Genomic DNA, 12,395 nt, shown 5'->3' on the forward strand with positions numbered 1-12,395 from the left:
TATGTTTACTTGTACTTACATAATTTTAGAATAGTGGTTGCCAATAGCCTGTATGTTTCACATTAATTGATTTTTTATGTTATCTTAATAAACCATTTTAGTATGTTGTATGTCAGTTACTGGGATAGCTGGGACATAGAGTGTAATTTAAAATTTGTCTATAAGTATTCATTGGAATATATGTAAATGTGCCTTGCCGGTTATTGAAACTTAACCTACAAAATGAGTATGGGGTGACAAAAATTAGTTCTTGGTGCTTAATGAAACTTTCTGCCACTGATTTTATATATTACCCTGTGCTTTTTAAAAGTACATATCTCTCAAATCTTATTGTTAAGTTTGAGGGCTACAAAAACATTTACATTTCATCCTAGCATAGTAAGTATAATCAGTTTGTGGAAAATGGGTGAACTAAATGTAGCCTTCAGTAAAATTGAATCTCAGTGTAATCCTTGGTGCTGGCATTTTCCAGTGCCAAGGAGTTAAATGATCACATGAAAGAGGTCATTGCCATGCCTATTGACACTTTACTGTCATACCGTTTTTAAGGGACACTGTCAAGGTGTTTTAAGTTAATTCTCAGAATTATTTGTTGGGATTTTAGGACAAGTTTGTTTGACTTAAGTAGAACTGCATTAAGTTAAAAGGTGAACACTTTTGTGAGTTCACAAATGTGTTCTGAAAACATTAAAATATTATGGAGCTGTGGGTTTCCAAGGCTATTTGGCATTTTTAGTTTGGGAACGTGGGAGGAAAAACTGGTCATATAAAGAAATTGTGAAGAATTGATGGTTATATAATGTAAACAGTGGTGATGAAATATACGCACTCAAGTGAAATTACTTGACAGTGTTCATTTGAATAACTTTGAATTCAAGCCATTATAATTACTTTTAAAATTAAATATCATTTGCACTGTTCTGATAATGGGTGCAGTTTTTGAGCAATATAATCAGAGCTAAATATGCATGTAGTGATTAGTGATGTGAACAATAAGTTCTGAGAAGAAATACTAATTGTGGTATTTTCAAACTTAAATTTTCTGTAGTAAAATCAGTATCAAACTCTTACAGATCAAGGAAAACAGGCAATGCATATAAACATACTTTTGAATGTTGTGTGGCCTATAAAGCAATAATGCAATTTATATGGAATGTCATGAGAATATGAGAAATGGAAATGCAAAAATAACTAATCCTTTAGTAGAAATGTCAAAATGTTAAGGGGGAATGTTAACTAATGTAGGTTATTGCTATTTGTGATTTGTTTATGGGTTCTTGGCTTTGACAGCTTCAAAGAATGGTCAGATGACAAGCAAAAGAAATTTTGTATATATTGTCAAGGAAGGGATCTTAAATCCAAGAGTCATGTCCCTTCCTTGGGGTGAAAAATTTATTCATAAAGCATTCTGATTGTTTTAAAAACAAAACAAACAAAAAACTTGTTACCTAACCAAAACAGACGCAAGATTTTGTTTCTGCAGACTACTTGGCAATTTAAGGTGATCGTAAATTTAGTATATCAATTTTCAGAATGTTGCTTTGAAAAACTGTTAAATATACTTCCAAACATATACTTTTTTATGGAAGATTTTCAGCTGCTGTAGCTGAATCAGATGTTAGAAATGAGGGAGAAATTGAGCACACAAAGAGCTAGCTGTTGCCCACTCATGATTGTGGTTGCTATATGGCATCATGAGAAATTTTTGTATTGATTACTGAAAGGGTGACTTAAGAAAATATGCGCATTTTCCTCATAATAGGGCAACCAGAAATGGATTGATAGGTGACCTGAAGTATTCAGTTGTACATAAAGTATTTAGAAAGACTTATTTAAATCAGGGTGAACATCATGCTAGGTAGGCACAATTGTCACATGATGCTAGGTAGGCACAATTGTCACATGCAGGGCAGCTTTTGTTTTGTTTTGTTTTAAATTGCTAAGCCAAAAGTCATTGTTGATCAGAAATACAGCAAAAGACCACCAAGTTATTACAGAGTATAAAATGTAGTCAGTATTCTAAGGGGAGAAATTAAAAAGCTAGAAGGGTTTCATGTATTTGGGAGAGGAAGCTATCCCTAGACTAAGAAGATTGCTCGTTTTCCTAAAACTTTCAAGAATACCCACCATGACCATTTTTCCCCAATTATGTATACCATAAAATTTTTATTTCACCATTGGAATTCAGTGGTGGCTGTAGAATTCACGAGTAACTTAGGTGACTACATAAGAGGAACAGACTTGTGGGATGGTGTTCTAAAGTGTAATATTAATTACTGAGTAATCATACCACTCAATAGGGAATTCCACTACATTTCTTAAGATGTTAGTTATGAACCAATGTTTGCAGACATTTTTAACTGTGGGCAATTAGCAGATGGATTTTTGGGGGAACTGTCACTTTTTATAAAGAAGTACTTAAGTAGGTATAAATTGTTAACATCACACATTCTGCCTTCAGTAATAAACATAAAACATTATTCAGGACCAGAAGCATTCAGCTGGAGAAACAATCTTTACATATGTAAATTGGTATTATAACTAGCTCTGGGTCAAAAATTAGTTTTACTAGTTTTAACAGTAGTCTGTTAAACATTTAGAAGTCTGGCATTGAGAAACAAAAGCTTGTACCTGACTAGTATTTTTAATTTAAAAAAATACTAGTTTTGTTAGCTTGTTTTAAATTGTCTTTTACATTTATTTATCCATAAAGTTTATATTTATTTCACTCCTTTCATCTTACTGAAAATTGTCTGCAGGCTCTTTGATTTGGATTAGATGTGTGAAGTACTGTCTTTTGCCAAAAACCTCAAATAACCTGTTCTTTTCAACGTAGTGGGTTTGTGCTTGTTTGGAGATCAGTTCGAAAACTATCTGTACTATCTGTACTGCCTCTGATGTTAAGATTTTATGTATAGCATAAGGAAGCTAGCTCTGACTATATTTTCCTAAGAATAAAGACCTATTTTTGTAGCATGTCTTAGGATCTTCAGGAGTCCAAGAGTTATTGTGGGTGTTCTCCATTTCATCGTTTTTCACTTAACAGCTCTTATATAGACACTTGGAGTCTTTAGAGCTATTCCACTCTTTGGTTATGCATACATTCACAGTAGCTAGACTATGGTAATTCTCCACAGTCTAGTTAATTGCAGTTACATGACGGGGGGATGTTTAAGTATAACTGTATAGGGCTGGCCTTCACTTAACTGTAAGTGATGGTGAAAATATTCTTGTAGTCAAGTACATGCCAGCGGATTTGATGAAGAAGTTAAGGTAATTTGGTTCATTTTTACCTTTCTGGGAACATGCCCCACCATATAGTATTCTTTCATTTCTCCATCCCTAGCAAACAGATTTTCTCTGAAGATTTGGAAATGAGAGGTTGAGGTTGCAAGGAATTCATAAGAGGGAAATGAATAACAATCTGTTATATATATATAATCTGTATTTTAGGTGACTGCAAATGAAGTTAGGTAGGTGGACTCAGCTTAATGTGTTTATTAAGCTAAGTTGGCAAATCATCAAAGAATGGGAGACTTGTAAATAAAGGGGGGAGGGATTGTCTCATGTACCTTGGGATTTTGACGGGGTGGGGTAGGGTAGGGTAAGGGGCTGGGTTAGTTTTGGCCACTTAAGCAGGACGAGAATCCTTTTAAGGCCCATTAAGGTTTTTCTATTTATGATTATCAAAATTTATACTCATTAGTGAAAACAAGCTTTAGTCATTTCAGAGCAGTCTGTTATGGAAATTTTATGATACCTACCTGAAAAATTACAGTGTACCATTACGGAATTTTGAAAACAATTTCCAGTACCGTTTGATCATCTGCACAGGTGCCAAACTAGTGCTTTTTTTCCTCTCTTGTTGAAATCAGGAATGCTGAATAGATAATTTTGGTGAGAGAAGAGTCCTGATACATCATTCTAGAAATTGGTGTCTTTAAGTGCTACAGCTTCCCAAAATGTGTTTTGTAACACAAGTAAAGTAGTTACTTAAGAATAATTTACTTCCAGTGTCAGTGAATATCTATATTTGATTTTGTCTACAAAATGGTTTAAAACAAGTTTAATCTGAAGGGATTTGTAAAGGCTGCTATTTAATAGATTGTCATTTTTTGCCTTTTTAAGGCTTTTGGCTGTGAAAAAGATTTCTGTGATGCAAAGTCTCAGCTTGATTTGGAGAGAATCTTAGAATTCCTACAGGAAATGGCGTCATGTCATTTGTAAACTAGCTTTATTTTGGGGGGGGGTAAAGAATAAACAGATTAGGGCTGGTTCATAATAATTAAAATATATGGAAAAGAATTCTGTAGATTCCACATGATGAAAATCGGGTCTTTTAAATGTAGAAACATGACTGACAAATTTCAACATCTCAAATCTTAGGTGGCTCATTTAATGATACTAAGTTTAAATGAGATGAAGGAAAAAATGTGAATAATCCATCCTTAAATAATATAAACTTGCATTTGAATTTAAGTGTCTGTAAGTGACTTTTCCTTTGGGGATTAGAAAATGACCCACTGCATCATTTGAACACAATATTGTTAAAAGCTGGGTGCATCTATTTTGTCATGAGTAAAGAAATGCTATGATTTTATTTTTAAGAGAATATCTTGTTTTAATATTTCAGTATTCATGTCTTAATTAGAAAATTCATGAATTTGGCCTCTAAAATACTTCAATTTTTTCAACTTGAAAATTTAGAAAAGCCTATATACTAATTGTATTTCAATATATTTAATGTTTGGAATGTACTTGGAAGAAAATAAGACAATAAGCAAAAGTCATCTGTAAAAATTGTCAGAATGCACTTTACAGTTCTACTCTGTAGCCACATGCATTATGTAGTATACAAAATAGTCCTATCTCCCTTGCGTTTGAAATAGTAAAAAATTTTCGTGAATTTGCAGAACTTGAATTCCTAGATTCCTTGACCATTATTAAGGACAAGGGAATTCTTTTTAGGCACCATACTCCGGCTTCATTTGTAAATAGAATGAAACAAAAGTTAAAAAGCCCTTATTCCAGAATTATTACATCATTTACTTCATTCTTGAAGATCCAGTTGGCATTTAGGAACTAAACATCAGCAACATAAGGGCTCTGCAAGTAGATGCTATGATTACTCTTTGGCTTATCCCTGCTAGATTTGTCTATTATTCCTGCTGTAGTTGTGTCAATTAATGGTGCTCGTTCTCTAAGGTCATTCAATTTCTTTATATGATTCCTTTGCCTCTTTTTAGAATGGAAGCTCCTTGAGGGCAGAGAAATCTATTAGTTGTGCTAGATAGTCTTAAAAAATGTTCTTAGTATTTAGTTTGTAGTGGAAATTTAGTTTACTTGCAAAGTGAGGCTTAATTATGACCTGTTAACTTGAAAACTGCAATCAAATATTTTGAACTTACGATTGTAATATGGAAAGTTTTAAAATAATAAGCATGAAATACTGTTGTTACAAGTAAATTCAGATCTTGAAGATCCATGTTGAAATTTTCAATCTGACAATTTCAGAAAATCATACAGTTGTCTTGCAGTTAAGGGAACAATTGGTCTTAACAATTTATAGATGGCTTTATGCTTTATATCTAGTAATTGTTAAAACAACCTTGTATGGAAGTTACTACTACTTGGATTTTCTAATTTGAAATTAGAGAGAAAGGGTATTCATATATTCATAAGTCATCTTTAACAACAGACCTCAGGAAACCCAGAGCAGCAATTTTCCTTTATACTGATACTCATTTAAATTCCTTTCTGCTGAACAAAACAGTATCAATCTACAAATCCCCATCTGGACTATATTACTTAAAGGAAGTGGTACTTCTATATTGAATTCTTGTTTGCTGTTTAAGAGAGGTTAGTATTTATAAGATTTTTTTGGCAGTGTACTTTTGAAGATGAGAGAGGATAAGCAATATTGAGATGCCTGAGAAAAGCATGAAGGGACTAATTAACTAAAATTAAGGTCTTGAAAACATTTCCAAGAGTAATCCATACTATTTGCTATATTTTTAAATGACCTTAGGGCAGTGGTCTCATCCCTACCTATTACAGCCTTCTATTTGTATACCAGAAAGTTGAAGTGGTTGAAATTAAGGCATGTGAAAAGGGAGGCTTTGAGTTTAAGACATTGTCTCAGTACTATGTATGTCTCTCTCTCCTAGTTCGCGTTATTTATGCTTATTTATACTTAGTTAACATTTTAATTTGATGGTACCTGAAAGAAATTTAAAAAGATCTGTAAATGGAAAACATTCAAACAGCACAGGTTATAGACCTCTACTTCTCTGCCCACACCCCAGTACCACTCAGAGATAAACTGTCTTTGGTCCTTATGGTAGTTGACTCTTATATTTACATTAATTACCAACTTGAGCAGTATTTCTTTAATCCTTATAAGGAATTTAGCTTACACTAGTCCTGTTCTCTTTTTGCCTAACAATTTTAAATTTAGTTGGTTACCTTTATTTAAATACACTTAAGCACTCTACTTATACCAATATACTGTCTGTTTACTCATTGTATGATACACTTTTCTACATCAAGTTCATGACACTTTATAACTTGATCATACTTTGCCTCTAGTCCAGAGATAGCTACAGCATTTCTAAATGAGCAATGTGTTTAGATCCATAGAGAACTAGTTCTGTTTAGCCCAAACCCGTGCCCTTTGGAGATGAAAATTCCAAGAGTAGAGATAAGATAGATAAATATCTTTTATTTATATTCCATCAGTTGCTTAGATTCCATGTTATTACTAAAATATGGATCCTGACTTTGATTTTTCCTTCAATTTCTAATTTCTTGTTAGAAGAGAAGATAAGATTTCATGATAATATTGAGCTCTTATAGCTGTTTAGTCATAATTGTTGTATGCGGTATGTTTCCCTGTCTACCTGGGATTCTTTTATTTTTTTCCATTGCATTGCTGGGTTCTGCTGTTTCTTTTATTCTGTACCTTCCTCTTGGATTCCTTTTACTTCTTGCTGTGTAGCATAGTCTCAGGTAATAATTTTCAGAAAGAATACATGAAGTGTAAACAGTCTTGCAAACTGGAAAATGTCTTGTTTCACCCTTGCTTTTGATTGACAGTTTAGATATAGCAGTCTAGTTGCAATGTCATTTTCCATCAGAACTTTGAAGGCATTGGTCCATTCTCTCTTAGTTTCTAGTTTTGCTGGAAAGTCTGATTTGAATGCAGTTATTCTTTTTTAGGCAATCTGATTTTTCTTATGGAAGCTTTCAGAACTTTTTAGTTGGTTTTCTAAAATTTTGTAAGGCTCTATGCACATCTTCATTTGTTTTGCTTTTAACATGAAGAATTAGGGGTTTCTGCATTGCTGAGAGTTTTGCTTTTCACTTTCTTCAAATTCTTCTGCTTTCTTTTTGGAACTTGGATAGAAGGCATTGGACTGTCCTGTATTGATTTTCTCATGTTTAGATTTTTTTCCAATCCATCATAGTAGCTTTTTATACTCCTAGAAAAGGTCACTTTTTTTCTTCTCCAAGCCATGTCTTGAGTTTTTAAATTTCAGCAGTAATAGCAGCTTGTTCTTGTTTTATAGATGCACTGTCTTGCTCACTCTTGAATACTAGAGATTTTTGAAAGTTATCACAGTTTCTTTTAGGATGAATGGAAATACTAATTCAAATTGGTTATTTTCTTTCTGTGCTTCTGATTTTTCTCAAATATTTGGTAGCTATTAATATATTTATGAGAGAAGGATGTGGTTGGTTGATAGTAGTTATCTGGTGTCACTGGGCCTGCCCACTATTGAGAGAGTTGACTGAAAGTTGTGTGTGTGTGCCTACTAAAAGGCTTTATTTTCATATCCTTGGGAGCCGGCCAGACAAGCAGGGTGTCTCCCGCCCCTCCCCTCCAATGCCGAAGAGTGCCCAAAGCAATCCTGACCCTTTACAGACAGTTAATTCATGTTGAAGAGGAATGTGGATCCTACAGGCAGTTTTATAGGCCTCAGCTCATCACCTAAGTTTCTTCCCACGCCACTTGTATAAACCAGAGGTCTTGGTTTTTCCTTCTCACTCATCCCTATTCCTTGTAGCCTGTAAGTATTAATATCAGTCTCATTTCTTCACCTTTTGTACTTGAAAGAGAGACCATCACCTAGCATACCAAAGGGTACATAGGAGACATTTTGTAACTGAGGACAGAAATATAGTTAACATTTGTACTCGATGTTTACTGCTTATAGAGAGTTTACATCCTTTAAAACTTTCCACATAAAGGCATCTCAAAAATCTTGAATCATTTTGGATGTTTTTAAGGACCTCTTCCAATTATTAAAATATTCTTAATTAGCTGTTGTGATACTAAATACTAACTGATTATCAAGGAAGGTATGTAAGGTTTTTGGCAACAAAAATCTTAGCTAATTTTTTAATGGTAATAGTATCTGGATACACACAACACAGACAAACAATACATATATGTCAGGAAACCAGAGAGGAAAATATTTGTCTAGTACACCTAGATTAATCCTATTAAAATTGATGGACATATGGTTCACATATTGCTTTCCTGATACCGCTTTCCTGTTTCAATAAGCCTGATATGTCCTGTGTAGACATTCACTTTGCATATAAACTTTAAGATATGGTTTGCTGAAGTAAAATACAGTATGTTAATACAGTCTTATAATTCCAGTGTGATTTACATACCTCCTTTATTTTCATACTTCTAGGAGAAAAAAGTTTTTTCTCAGTCATTAAGGCATTTAATGAAAGCAAAGACAAATTTAACCTCTCTGGACCTGAATTTCCTTACCTGTAAAAAGTTTTAAAAAAAGATTAAACTCTGTCCCCCTCTTCCACCCCACCCCCACCACCCATCTCCAGTTCAATATTCTATGAGATTTTGTGTGTGTATGTGTGTGTCGGGGGGCGGGGGGGGGGGCACGAGTGGTATTTTATTCATTGGTTGTGAAAGCTTAGTTTCCCAAAATATAAGAAATGTTTCATTAAGTTAGACTTTATTTATCTTGTAATACCTTCCATGTTTGAACATTTTCTGGTACATTATTTTTCTGAGACTTTACTCTTCATGATAGAGTATGGCAAATATTTCTCATATTGTGAAGGAAACTAACACTGGAGATGGAATATATTCTGATGGAAAAAACAGTATAAGGTATTACACTTTATTCCAAATTTCCTTAGTTTTTATTTTAATACGGCAGTAGTTGGGACTCAACCTGAATCACATAGATGGGAGACAGTTATATCAACCAATATACAAGCAACATGGATCTGCTTTTGTAATAGTTTAGTTTTTTAGCTTAAAAAGGAGTTCATTTTTCTGAGGTCTTTTAGTTTTGAAATTCTAGGCAAAAATCCTTATTTAGTATAATGCAAATATATTAGTGAACTGGATCAAAAAAAACATGGCAGTCTAACTGTTAAACCAATCTCTTACATTTTATTTATTGCTAATAATTCAAGTGTTCTCTAAAAATTATAGTGCCAGCATATCATCTACAATAGCATAGGTGTTAAGCAGTGATGATTTACCTCCCCCCACCCCCCAGCTATCTTCAGGTTGAAACACCACATTTCATATTTCATTATCAGAGTAAAGCATTTTATTGCTCTTGCAAGGAGCTTAGTGGTTTTGGAATTACCCCTTTTTAAGTTGATTTTCTTTTCCCCTCTACCTTTAAGAACTGTAAGCTGGATACCAGTTACCTGATAAAATTACATATTTTTAAAAAGCTTTATAACCTCTGTGGCATTTATTACATCAAATCACTCTTGGAAAGTCTTTGCAGTCTGCTGGTTCTCTAATATTCTCTAATCACTCCATTCTTCTCTGTCCTTATATTCGTATCTTTTTTCCTCTACATTTATCTCTGAAGTCATCCACACTCACAGCTTCATATAACTACATGGACTCCTGTTTTAATCCCAGGGCTGGCTTGATCTCTGTGTATTATGCCAGTTCTGCATTTCAGCTGTTTGCTGTACATGTTAGAGAGCTCTGTTCGGTCAGCAGTTATGTCTTGTTAATTTCCCTTGTCACAATCCAGTCACATTTGATCATTCACTGTTACTGAATAGATCTGGAATATCCTCTCTATATCCATGATCTACTCATCCTTTAGGATGTTCAGGTCTGACCTTCATATTTAAAAAAATATTAAATGGTTTCTAAAGACCAAATCAGTTAACTGGCACATTTTAATTATACTGGCTCTCTGCAGCTAGCTCTAGAGTCTGCAACAGTACTGTCCATTAGAAATAAAATGCAAGCTGCGTATATCTTTCTAAATTCTATAATTTGGCCCCAGTTCATCCTAGTTCTTTATTCCATTACTATAAACAAATCACTTGTCTTTTTCTATCCCATTCCAAACCAATCCCTCAAAAACCTTCAGCTGAAAGAGGTGAATTCTCCTTACGGAGTCATTAAAATTATTGACAGTAAAGTGTCTCCAGTGAATATATATAGTTTGCAGAACAAGATAAAATGCTGGCTGTGGTCTTCTGGGGGATAAATAAGGCTATTAGCTGATTTTTTTTCCTTTATTACCTGTGCTACATAGGTATGTAAAATAGCTTTATGAATCAAAAACAAAATATATTTACATAAAGATAACTAGGAGCAAAACTAAGGCTTAAAAACACCTGGCAACATCTGTAAAAGTGATATTTCAATGTTTTGCATTAGCAAGATCTTCAGAATCATTTAGCTTATTGTCTCTGTTGCCCTTCAAAATCATTTTCTTGCAAACAGCATATGTGGCAATTACAATCTCCCAATCCTTCATGATGATCCATAGCGGTTTCATATGCTTTTTTATATAGTGGAAAAAGAAAAGATATGGAACTTGACGGAGAATGTGTGCATAGGCTTAAAGCAATTTAAGAACAATGTGTTTCCAACATTTGAAAACAGTATTTGAAAAGGAGTAATCAATATGGGGACATTTATGGTTGGACTCAACTCTGAAGCTACTATGGTAGCACTACAAAAACTTGCTCCAATCCTGTCATTTTGTGTGAGCATTCTTTGAACAGCTTTGTTCTTAACCTCAAGATGTCAAGAACTGAAAGTGAGCTAATCTGCTTTTATTATAATAATATAAGCTTTTAAAAATGTGAAAAAAAATATAACCCGAGAGCCCTTAATCTTGAAAACTTGATACATCTTGAACTGTATCACAAAAGTGAAGAGTATTGGCAGTATGACTCAAAATCCGATTGGTTTAGAGATTTGTGTTCATCTGAAAGAAAGATGAATTTAAATAGTAACTTTTTCAGTATATTAGGGAAGTTTTACAATAAAACAAACTGGTTTATCTTATTCTTCAAGATTTCTACTTAGATATACTATTTATTTTTTTATAGCTGGACCCGACTTGTCAATATAGGAAAATTTATTTTTTTTTAGTGAAGATAAAAAATACTGATTTTAGTTATTTGTTAGTAATCTTACTAGAATTGGAATATAAGTACTATTAAAAGTGATTTTCACCGTTCCAAACCAAGCCTAGTTGCATTGTGGTTTATAGGTACCATGTCAAAGCTCTTTATTTTTTATATTTTAGGAAACAGCTAGTGAAGCCTTTTCTAAATATTTTCATAAGATACTGAAGTCAGTTGAAAGTTATATTTAAATATTTGAAATAATATAGTTAACATTTTTCTTTTTATGAAAGGAAGCCATTGTCTACTTTATAGTTCGCATAAGAAATAAGGTGGAGTCTGAGTCATCTAATATAAGATAATGGTGGTAGGTTCTAAGTGCCTTTTCCAATCTTTAACATTTATCAAAAGGTGAGTATATTTTTAGTTTCTAGGCTGTTTCAACAGTACATTTTCTGAAGGTAACTTCCATGAAAGTGAGGTTTGAGAGGATGGCTAGTCCATCATAATTTAGAAAGATGACAGAAACATGAAATGCTTAATTTTTGGTGCTAAGGTTACGAGGCCATTCAAAATTTTGGGTTTATAACTTTTACCCAGGGAGTATCTGTATTTGAGCCACTGGTTCTATAAAGTTGTAGTCCTTCATGAGGTGGTTTTACCTCATGGCCACAAAAAAAGGGATGGGAGTTAAATTTTAAAACTAGTAACTGCATGTTGAACATCTGAGACTACCACTCATAAAAATCTCTCAATCCACTTCCTTGAAGTGTCAACATAATTGCTTTTTAATGAATTCCTTTCTCGAAAACCAAGAGAGGAATATTGAGATAAAGAAGGCAGTTCAATGGTTCCTTTAACAGGCCTTATATCCAGAAGTTGCAAGGATAGGTTGGGTGGAAAAGGGGGTATTACAAAAGGTAAGATTAGGACTGTAAAAATAACATTAGAAATTCCAGAAGAATAAATATGTACCTTGGGGCTCTGAGATGGGAAAAAAAAGCAACAGG

At 33.5% G+C, this 12,395-nt stretch overlaps 1 protein-coding gene across 4 annotated transcripts in view; it reads left to right on the forward strand.

The window, feature by feature from the left end:
- LOC119539673 (synaptotagmin binding cytoplasmic RNA interacting protein) overlaps nt 1–2,973 on the forward strand; it is a 28,978-nt gene extending 26,005 nt beyond the window's left edge. For all 4 annotated transcript variants that reach the window (XM_037843362.1, XM_037843363.1, XM_037843364.1 and 1 more), the window contains one exon: nt 1–2,973. This exon is cut by the window's left edge. The gene's annotated coding sequence lies outside the window, so the exon portion shown is untranslated.
- Nucleotides 2,974–12,395: the final 9,422 nt, after the last annotated feature.

This window comes from Choloepus didactylus, chromosome 7, assembly GCF_015220235.1.
Source record: "Choloepus didactylus isolate mChoDid1 chromosome 7, mChoDid1.pri, whole genome shotgun sequence".
Classification (NCBI taxonomy): domain Eukaryota; kingdom Metazoa; phylum Chordata; class Mammalia; order Pilosa; family Megalonychidae; genus Choloepus; species Choloepus didactylus.